The sequence below is a fragment of the Mandrillus leucophaeus genome, unplaced genomic scaffold (assembly GCF_000951045.1).
Source record: "Mandrillus leucophaeus isolate KB7577 unplaced genomic scaffold, Mleu.le_1.0 Scaffold555, whole genome shotgun sequence".
NCBI classification, from domain to species: domain Eukaryota; kingdom Metazoa; phylum Chordata; class Mammalia; order Primates; family Cercopithecidae; genus Mandrillus; species Mandrillus leucophaeus.
This window is the reverse complement of record NW_012105975.1, coordinates 817419-827994: the sequence shown is the minus strand read 5'-3', so window position 1 is coordinate 827994 and position 10576 is coordinate 817419. Positions and strand designations below refer to the sequence as shown.

General features: G+C 41.3%; 1 pseudogene; it reads left to right on the top strand.

The window, feature by feature from the left end:
• Nucleotides 1-1382: 1382 nt before the first annotated feature.
• On the top strand, nt 1383-1834 carry LOC105552418 (annotated as a pseudogene).
• The last annotated feature ends 8742 nt before the right edge of the window (nt 1835-10576 follow it).

Sequence of the window (10576 nt, the reverse complement as noted above, 5' to 3'; positions counted from 1 at the left end):
TTACTTTATTTATTGATTTATTGAGATAGACCCTCGCTCTGTTGCAGTGCAGTGGTAAAATCTCAGCTCACTGCAACCTCCGCCTCTTGGGTTCAAACGATTTTCCTGCCTCAGCCTCCCAAGTACCTGGGACTATAGACACGCACCACCACACCCGGCTAATTTTTTGTATTTTTAGTAGAGATGGAAGTTTCACCATGTTGGCCAGGCTGGTCTTGAACTCCTGACCTCAAGTAATCCACCTGCCTCGGCCTCTCAAAGTGTTGGGATTATAGGCGTGAACTCCTGGCCATCTGTTAATTTTTTTAAATATCAGACTTGCAAAAAAGTTGAGAAGCAGTTAAACACCCATTTACCCTTCACTATATATATATATAAATATATATATATATATTTTGCTGAAGCATTTGGAGTAAGTTGCAGACATATGCTCACTTCACCCCTAAATACTTCACCTGCAGCTCCTAAAAGAAGAACATTCTCTTACATAACCCAATACCATGGTCACAGTGAAGAAATTTAACGTTTAACGTGGATACAATATTATCTAATAATCTGTATTTTTAAAAAATCTTTGTCTTGCATCTAATCAGGGTTCACACATTGTATTTGACTGTTTAATACCTTTTCATTTAGAGCTGTCTCCCCACCTTTTTTTGTCTTTCATGTCATTGACATTCTTGCAGAGCCTAATGGACTATTCTGCAATCTCTATTTGCCTAATTACTGCCTCATGACGTAATTCAAATGAAAACTTCTTTCTTTTTTTTTCGGTTCTAAGATCCCCTGTGGATGCCTGAAACTGCAGAGAGTACCAAGCCTGACTGTCGCCAATCACAAGAAGTTTCTGTTCAGGTCTTCCACCCACGAATGTAATGCCTTTTTCGTCTTAACTGAGCACTTATCACGCACTGTGGTCATAACTTTTGCAGTTTGAGGTACAACAGCAAAACCAGCACACATTCTTTTTCTTTCTTTACAATTTCACAGTTAGAAATTTTATTCTGACCATAGATTTTGGCAATCTCAGCAAATGATTTTGTTTCTTAAGTTGGGAACTTTTGCCTTTTCCCTTACAAGAGGCACTTGAGGGCTTCTCTTTGGCATATCTGAGTTACCGGCTTCACTACGCTTGTGCTTTGGGGCCATTATTTAGTAAAATAAGGGTTCCTAGAACACAGGCACTGCAACTCCTTGACAGTCGATGTGATAAGCTAGACGGCTGAACGGGCTAGTGACTAACGGCTGGTGGTGCCTCCAGCATGGATACGCGGGACATAGGGGTGATTCACATCCTGAGCAGGATGGAGTGGGGCAGCCAGAGATTTCATTGCGCTGCTCAGAACAGCGCGTGATTTAAAACTAGTGAATTTTTGGGGACGGGGAGGGGCGCGGCTGGCCGGTCTTCCTCTCCCGCGGTGCAGGCGGTGCTGGGCGGGTGGAGGCACGGAGTCTTCCCCATGGCCGCGGCGCCGGAGCCCGGCGAGCCCGCGAAGGGGAAGCTCTTTAAGCTCCTAGGCATTTTCGGTGTTGAAAATATTCCCTGTGCGCGGGATTCAATATTGTATAGTTCATTAGGATCTGTTGTGGCTGGCTTTGGACTTTTTTTTCTTTTTTATTGTTGTTAACTAGTAGAATTAGAAGATCAGGTGATGTTGGAGTAGGAGGATTTATCTTAGTGACTTTGGGATGCTGGTTTCACTGTAGATACAATTATGCAAAGCAAAGAATCCAGGGAAGAATTGCCAGAGAAGGAATGAAAAATAAGATATTATATGAAAGTACCCACCTTGATCCTGAAAGAAAACAAACCAAGGGCAACGGCAGCAGTTGAACAACCTTGAGCAGAGAAAACCAGACTCCCTCAAGTCAGTGTGAACAAAGCTAAGCTCAACCACGAAAAACATTTTGCGTACAATAAGGTCTCAATCAAGTAAATAAAATTTGTTTAAGTTGTAATAAATAAATAAAACTTTTGAATTGTTTGTGAAGTTTTAAATTGAATATTTTCAGGCTGTGGCTAAAACTCAGGATAGTGAAACCACACATAAGAGAGTACTACTGTTATCACATCAGCAGGCATGTAATGTTAGTCTCATTATTTGTAAACCTAACTTTAAAAAATTTTTTAAAACTATTTATGGGTACAGGCCGGGCGCGGTGGCTCAAGCCTGTAATCCCAGCACTTTGGGAGGCCGAGACGGCCGGATCACGAGGTCAGGAGATCGAGACCATCCTGGCTGACACGATGAAACCCCGTCTCTACTAAAAAATACAAAAAACTAGCCAGGCGAGGTGGCGGGTGCCTGTAGTCCCAGCTACTCGAGAGGCTGAGCCAGGAGAATGGCATGAACCCGGGAGGCGGAGCTTGCAGTGAGCCAAGATCACGCCACTGCACTCCAGCCTGGGCGGCAGAGCGAGACTCTGTCTCAAAAAAAAAAAAAAACTATTTATGGGTACAAAGTAGGCGTATATATTTATGGAATATATGAGATGTTTTAATACAGACATGCAATTGTAAAATCATGGAGAATGGGGTATCCATTTCCCTCAAGCATTTATCCTCTGTTACAAACAATCCAATTATACTCTTTTAGTTATTTTTAAATGTTCAGTTAAGTTATTATTGACTATAGTCACCCTGTTGTGCTATCAAATAGTAGGTCTTATTCATTCTTTCTGCTTTTTTTTTGTACCCAGTAACCATTCCTACCTCCCTCTGACAGCGCCGCCCACTCCTGCAACCACCACCACTCCTCTTCCCAAACTCTGGTAACCATCCTAACTGTCTACCTCCATGAGTTCAGTTGTTTCGATTTTTAGATCCTACAAGTAAGTGAGAACATGCAATGTTTGTCTTTTATTTTATAAACCTCATTTTGATCATTTAGTTAAGGTGATGTCCAAAAGATCTCTCCACTGTAATTAACACATAATCTGCAAAATGATAGTTTGGTAATGTGTAAATATCCAATACCCAAGGACCTCTCACCCAATGGCCTTAGCACCCATCAACCTTATTGACTGAATCAGTGATAACGAGGGTCTTTACAAAATAGTTGTAATCTAATTCTATCATTCCTTCTATCTTTATTAGCAGGCGTTCTTCCATGAAGACACACTGAAATCTTGGTTTATAACTGTCATAAATCACATTTCAAGCAGCAGGAACTCTCCCACTGGAAATACAATGAGAAGCACAGTGTGCTGTGCGAGGTCACAGCAGTTCCAAAAATGGAAATCGCCATAGTTTTGGTTCCCGCTTTTCTTCCTCCTCCTCACACTTTTTCTCCTCCAACTGCTCCATTTATCAAACACTTTGTTGCCAGTGTTGTGGTTTAAGGGCTTCAAACAGGCCAGGCATCTGGCTCACACCTGTAATCCCAGCACTTTGGGAGGCCAAGGCAGGCGGATCGCTTCAGCCCAGGAGTTGGAGACCAGCCTGGGCAACATGGTGAAACCCCGTCTCTAGAAAAAAAAAATTAAAAATTAGCTGGGCGTGGTGGTGCACGTGTATAGTCCCAGCTACTCAGGAGGCAGGGACAGGAGGATCGCCTGAGCCCAGAGAGGTCAAGGCTGCAGTGAGCTGTGATTGCACCACTGCACTCCAGCCTGGGCAACAGAGTGAAACCCTGTCTCAATAAAATAAAAAAATAAATAAAAAATAAAAAACAAAGTTGCTTTACACACATAAAATCATTAGTTATTCCCAACAACCTTATGAGGTAGGTGAGAGCAGGCCCATTTTTCAGATGAGGAAATTGAAACATAGAGAAGCAGCTTGCCCAAGATCATCCAGTGAGTGACAGACTTGGGGTTTGAACTCAGATGCATTTGATTTCGAAAGTCATGTTCCTGCCCAGCCACACTCCTAAAGCACTGCACTAATTTTTTTGTATGCACAGAAAACAATCACAGCAATAGTAATCCTTGATTTTTGTTGATTGTTAAACAACCCTTCATCCTTCTCTCTGAGTATTAGCAATGCAAAAGTCCAGAAGAATTGCATCAAAATAGTGACTACGGTTTCATAGATCATTTTTATTTTTGTCTTTATACACTTACCTGTATTTCCCAAGTTATCTACAATGCACAGGCATTGGTTTGGTGAGACAGATATATGAAGTGTTTTTAAAGAGAAATAGGGGTTTGGACATACATTTGACATAGATGTCAGACTCAGAAAAGCTCTCCCTCAGGGTTGCCTGTCCCTATCAGAGCCTGGATCACAGAGTAGACCCACTAGTACATGCCTGGGCTTAGGTGCTGGCAAGAGGCAATTTAGCAATATATATGACTTATTCTACACCAAACCAACGGAGGAAAGAATATAATTCAACCACTGGCCCATCGTCCCAGAAGCTTAATCACAAACTGGCTTTGTACAAGACTCCAGGAAGCTGTCAAGGTCAGGGAAGCCTGAGCCTTGGACCTCAAATTGCTTACAAAGTAAGCTCAAGACAAAGAAACATACAGGAAACAACTTTTGAGACTGACAAGATAAGAAATGTGCAGTGCCAGTATAAGAGGATTGACCAGCAGCCAGGAAGGTAAGGTACAGAAGTTACTGAGGCTTCCAGTAATTTCTAAAAGGGAAGTCAGAATCATAGACCTGAAAGCCATTACTCTGAGTTTTTATGATTCTGGGCCTCTGTAACTTTCCTATGTCTTTCTTTTGTTACTCAAATATTTCCCTACAGTCTTTAGCAAAGAAAACAAAATACCTTGCGAAGGAGAAAAAGAATTAGTAGGGAGATAGAATCCCAGTATAAAACCACAAATACTTCTGGATGACAAAAAAAAAAAAATCACCATAAGACAGCTCCAACAGTAAAGAGCCTGGAAGTCATTAGTACCATCTTTACAAGGAAAAAAGCTGAACAAACTGAAAAGCAACAACTTTTCTTAGATGCTGCAGAGAATGGCAGTCAAAGCATCCACCCTAAAAATAGAAGAGACAGAGGAATACAGAGAACCACAACTTACCTTCCAGGAGCAGAAGCCACCCTGGAGCCAGCAACTTGTAGGAGCACTTACATGGTAGCTGATGAATTGCTGGAGCCTGAGTGTTTGGACTAATTTAAGTGTTATAAACTCCTGGGGTCCCTGTAGTAGGGAAGCTCCATATTTTCCTGGGGTTACCTCCAGGAAGGTCACCAGTTTCTCACTGTGAAGACAGGAGAAAAATCCCCAGGCTTCAGGCAAGAGGAGAGGAAAAGTAACCATTTAAAACCATCCCCAGCGGAAAAGTAACCATTTTGAAAGCCCAGAGCATTCTGTTCTCCTTAAGTGTTCTCATCAAAGGACACTGCCTTACCAGGGCCTTATCTGCCCTAGGGGAAGGGCAGTGAGATAACTTCAGCCCCTCTCTAGCCTTCCAGTCTCCATCAGGGGAGAAAAAGAGAAAGGCTACAGCAGGCACTCGACCCACTGAGATTTAATTGTAAGATTACACAATGCCTCTCCTCCCTAGTACCTTATGGTATTAGTTTGCTAGGGCTGCCATAAAATACCACACACTGGGTGGCTGAACCAACAGAGATGTATTATCTCACAGTTCTGGAGCCTGGAAGTTGTCAGGGCTATGTCCCTTCTGAAGGTGCTGGGAAGGAGCCTTCCTTGCCTCCTAGTTTCTTGTGGTTGCTGGCAATTCTCAGCATTCTTTGGCTTGGAGCTGCTTCATTCCAACCTCTGCCTCTACCATCACATGGCCTTCTCTCTGGAGGAGAGACAAAATTTGACGTCTACCTTATTAGGGCTTTCAATGGGGCCTGAGAATTAAACGGATGTAGACAGACGAACAGAAGTATACAAATGTATTTAATATAAGCTTTATGTGTCATGGGAGCCTTCATAAGAAAATTGTCTTAGTCCATTTTGTGCTATTATAACAGAATATCACAGACCAGGTAATTTATAAAGAATAGAAATTTATTTTTCACAGTTCTGGAGCCTGGGAAGTTCAAGATCATGGCACCGGCAGGTTCATTGTCTGGTAAGGATCCAGACTCTGGGTTCAGGAGGGCATTTTGAGTGGTGCGTCTTCCCGAGGGGATGAACGCTGAGTCCTCATGCGGTAGAAAAGTGGAGTGGGTGATGCTTTTTATAGCATCATTAATTCATTCACAAGACTGGAGTTCTCATGACCTAAACACCTCCCAACACTGTTGCACTGGGAATTATGTTTCCAATATATGAGTTTTGGGGGACAGCAGACATGAAGACCTTTCAAAAAAAGTAATCAGAGTTAAACATTTATATACTGAGTTGGGCAAAGAATAGTAAAACTGAAAATATGATGAGGCAAAGGGGTTTGTGCTAGGGTGGTTATTGGGGTAGAAAAGTGGCTAGGAAGACAAAGGTCAAGTTAACAAAGTTTGTTTGTGTAGTTTTCTCCCAGCTTCAACTTTTTGTCCTTGATGATAAGAACGTTACTTTCCTCCTGGTATAGGGAAGACAACTTCCATATGGAAGGTTTTATCTTCCTTCCAGGAGGATTTTACCTTCCAGGAGGGTTTTGCCTTCCAAGAGGGTTTTGCCTTCCAAGAGGGTTTTATCTTCTGCTTTTGGCGGGGGGAGAAGGAGGGCCAGAGTAACCTCTTAAACTGATATTTAAGTGCCTTTAATGCAAAATAATCCCTGCATCAGAATGACATATTTTGGGGTGAAATGCTCTGAATTTCTTCACCTCTGTGTCTTTGTCTCTATGTATCCTCCCCTCTTTTTATAAGACCATGTCATTGGATTTAAGGACCGCTCTAATCCAGCAAGACCTCATCTTAATTTAACTACTTCCATCTGCAAAAACCCTATTTCCATATAGACTCATATTCTGAGTTTCCAGGTGAACAGGAATTTGGTGGGGGGACATTCACCCCATATCAACAGGCTCCAGTATAATAAAAGTAGACTATAACTGAAAGAGTTATTTAAGACAGAGTTCTCCGCTAGGCACAATGGCTCACGCCTGTAACCCCAGCACTTTGGGAGGCTGAGGCAGGTGGACCACTTGAGGTCAGGCATTCAAGACCAGCCTGACCAACATGGTGAAACCCTGTCTCTCCGAAAAATACAAAAGTTAGGCAGATGTGTTGGTGGGCACCTGTAATCCCAGCTACTCAGGAAACTGAGGCAGGAGAACTGCTTGACCCTGGGAGACGGAGGTTGCAGTAAGCCAAGATGGCGCCACTGCACTCCAGCCTGGGCAACGAGAGCAAAACTCCATCTCAAAAAAAAAAAAAAAGAAAAAAGATAGAATTCTTAGGGAAACCAAAAACAATACAAGAGAAAACAAAACAAACAAACAAACAAACAAAAAACACCTGAAACTAGAGGAAACTAAAGTTTCTGGCACCTACAGCTATAGGAAACATTAAACATGGCCCAGCTCCTAGTCAGATTAACATAAAACCTCACACTATAAATCCAATTTACCTCAGGTCCTACTATCATATAAATCATGTCCAGCTTTCAACCAAAAATCACAAAGCATACTAAAAGGCAGTTAAAAACTGTCAACCTAAATAACAGAAACAGGCTCTCTAAAAGGAAAATATATTTATTCAGGAATAGAGCATTGCAATGGGAATGCATGTGCCACAGTAAACTGCATACGCAAGGAGGAAGAATGAGGAGGATTATATGATTGTTTTGAAATGATTATCATTGGCTACAAGGGTCAGTAACAAAGGTGGCGCCCATCCAAGGTTGAACATGCAGCTTTACTGGGCAGATTTCCTTGCGAAAGTGATTTTTTTTGTGTGTGTGTAAGGTTACAATGGCTTTTGTGCAAGGTTTTGGTTTTTAAAGAGTCTTTTGTGACAGTTTTGTTATCACGTCAGTCACACAAAGACAAATACTGTAAAAAAAAAAAATGTCCTAGAGTAGTCAAATTCACAGAGATGAAAAGTATAATTAGTTTTTGTTTCATGGGCATAGAATTTCAGTTTTACAAGATGAAAGAGTTCTGAGGAGCTCTAGTATGGATTGGTGTCCAAAATGAACTCATCATGGATGGTGGTGATGGATGCACAACCATATGACTGCCACTGAACTATACACTTAAAAATAGTTAAGATGGTCATTTTTACATTGTTTATATTTCACTACAATAAGTATGTTTAACTTTTAAAAAGTAAATAAATGAGAGAAGTAATGGGATGCACCATACCATACAAACTCTAATCAAAGAAAGGTGGGGCAACTATATAAATAAATAGATAAAGCAGACTTCAGAACAAGGAAAATTATAAGGGAGAAAGAGGAACATTACATAGTGATAAAGGGATCAATTCTCCAAGAAAATAGAATAATACTTAACATATATGTACATAACAATGTCAAAATATGTAAGGCAAAAATTAGTAGAATTGCAAGGCAAATTAAAATATCCATTCTTATAGTTAGAGACCTCCACATAAGGTATCAGTAGCTGACAGATCCAGTAAGGATATAACTGAACTGAACAGCAGCATCAAGCAACAGGACACAATAGACATTTATAAACGAATTCACCCAACAACAGTAGAATACACATTCTTCTCATGCTTACCAGAAATATTCACCATGATAGACCACATTCTGTGCCATATATGGAACATAAACATGTTTAAAAGAATTGAAGATGCAAAAATTCTCAATGAAATATTAACAAATCATTCAATAATATCAGATTTGTCCAACACTGAGATTTATTTCAAGTATGCAAATCTGACTCACATTCTGAAATCAATTTACATAATCCATCACATCAACAGGCTCATAAAGAAAAGTCATATGATCACATCAATAAGTGCAGAAAAAGCATTTGACAAAATTCAATACCCATTCATGATAAAAAAAAAAATACAGCCCCAAATCCTCAGCAAACTAGGAATAGAGAAGAACTCCCTCAACCTGACGAGGAAGAGCTACCAAAAAACCCTACATTTAACATTAGACTTACCGGTGTAAAACTAGATGTTTTACTGTGAAATCATGAACAAGTCAAGGATGTTCTCTCTCACCAGTCCTTTCTATATCATACTGGAATTCCTAGCTAATACACTGCATCATCAGGCAGTTTCAATGTGTGAATATTGTAGGGTTCCTTCCTACGATGGCATAGCCTACTGCACACCTGGGCTATACGGGTTAGCCTGTTTCTCCTAGGCCACAAGCCTGGGGAGCATGTTTCTGTACTGAATACTGTAGGCAATCGCAACAGAATGGTAAGTATTTGTGTATCTAAACATGGAAAAATACCGTTCAAAATACGGTAGGAAAAATAAAAATATGGTCCACCTGTATAAGGCGCTTACCATGAACGGAGCAGGCAGGACTGGAGGTTGCCCTGGGTGAGTCAGTGAGTAGGTAGTGAGTGAATGGGAAGGCCTGGAACATTACCGACCACTGCTGTAGAATTTATAAACACTGTACATTTAGGCTACACCACATTTATGAAAAAATTTGTTCTTTCCCCAAGAATAATGTAACCTTAGCTTACTGTACTTTTTTTTACTTATAAACTTTTCAATTTTTAAAAACGTTTGGACTTTTTTATAATAATACTTAGCATAAAACACCAATACATAGACCTGCACAAAGCATTTTCTTTGTACCCTTATTCTATGAACTTTTTCTCTTTTTTTCTTTTTCTTTCTTTTTTTTTTTTGTTCGTTTTTTGTTTTTTGAGACAGAGTCTCCCCTTGTCACCCAGGCTGGAGTGCAATGGTGTGTCTTGGCTCACTGCAACCTCCGCCTCCCGGGTTCATTCTCCTGCCTCAGTCCCCCAAGTGGCTGAGATTACAGGTGCGCACCACCATGCCCAGCTAATTTTTGTATTTTTAGTAGAGATGGAGATTCACCATGTTGGCCAGGCTGGTCTCAAACTCCTGACCTCAGGTGATCTGACTGCCTCGGCCTCCCAAAGGGCTGGGATTACAGGCATGAGCCACTGCACCTGGCTAAAAATAAAGTCTTTCTGTAAAGCCACCATAAGCGAAGTCAAAAGATAAATGCCAAACTGAAAGAAAAAAAAAACTTCTCTCCACTCATATACAAGCAAATCAGTGAGAAAATGCTAAAAACCCAATAGAAAAGGGGGAAAGGAGGAGATGAACAGCCGGTTCACAATAAAGGAAAAACAATGATTTTTAAACAATAGAAAATTGTTCAACCAATGTCACTCTTTATTTATTTAGACAGGGTCTTGATCTGTCGCCCATGCTGAAGTGCCATCATAGCTCACTGCAGTCTCTACCTCTTAAGAGGCTCAGGTGATCCTCCTGCCTCAGCCTCCTGAGTTGCTGGGACTGAAAGTGAGTGCCCTCATGCCCAGCAAATTTTTGTGTATTTTGTAGAGACAGGGTTTCATCATTTTGCCCAGGCTGATCTCAAACTCCTGAGCTCAAGCGATCTGCCTGCCTTGGCCTTCCAAAGTGTTACAATTAAAAGCATCAGACACCACGCCCGGCCTCAATGTCACTCTTAATAAGAAACATGGGCCGGGCGCGGTGGCTCAAGCCTGTAATCCCAGCACTTTGGGAGGCCGAGACGGGCGGATCACGAGGTCAGGAGATCGAGACTATCCTGGCTA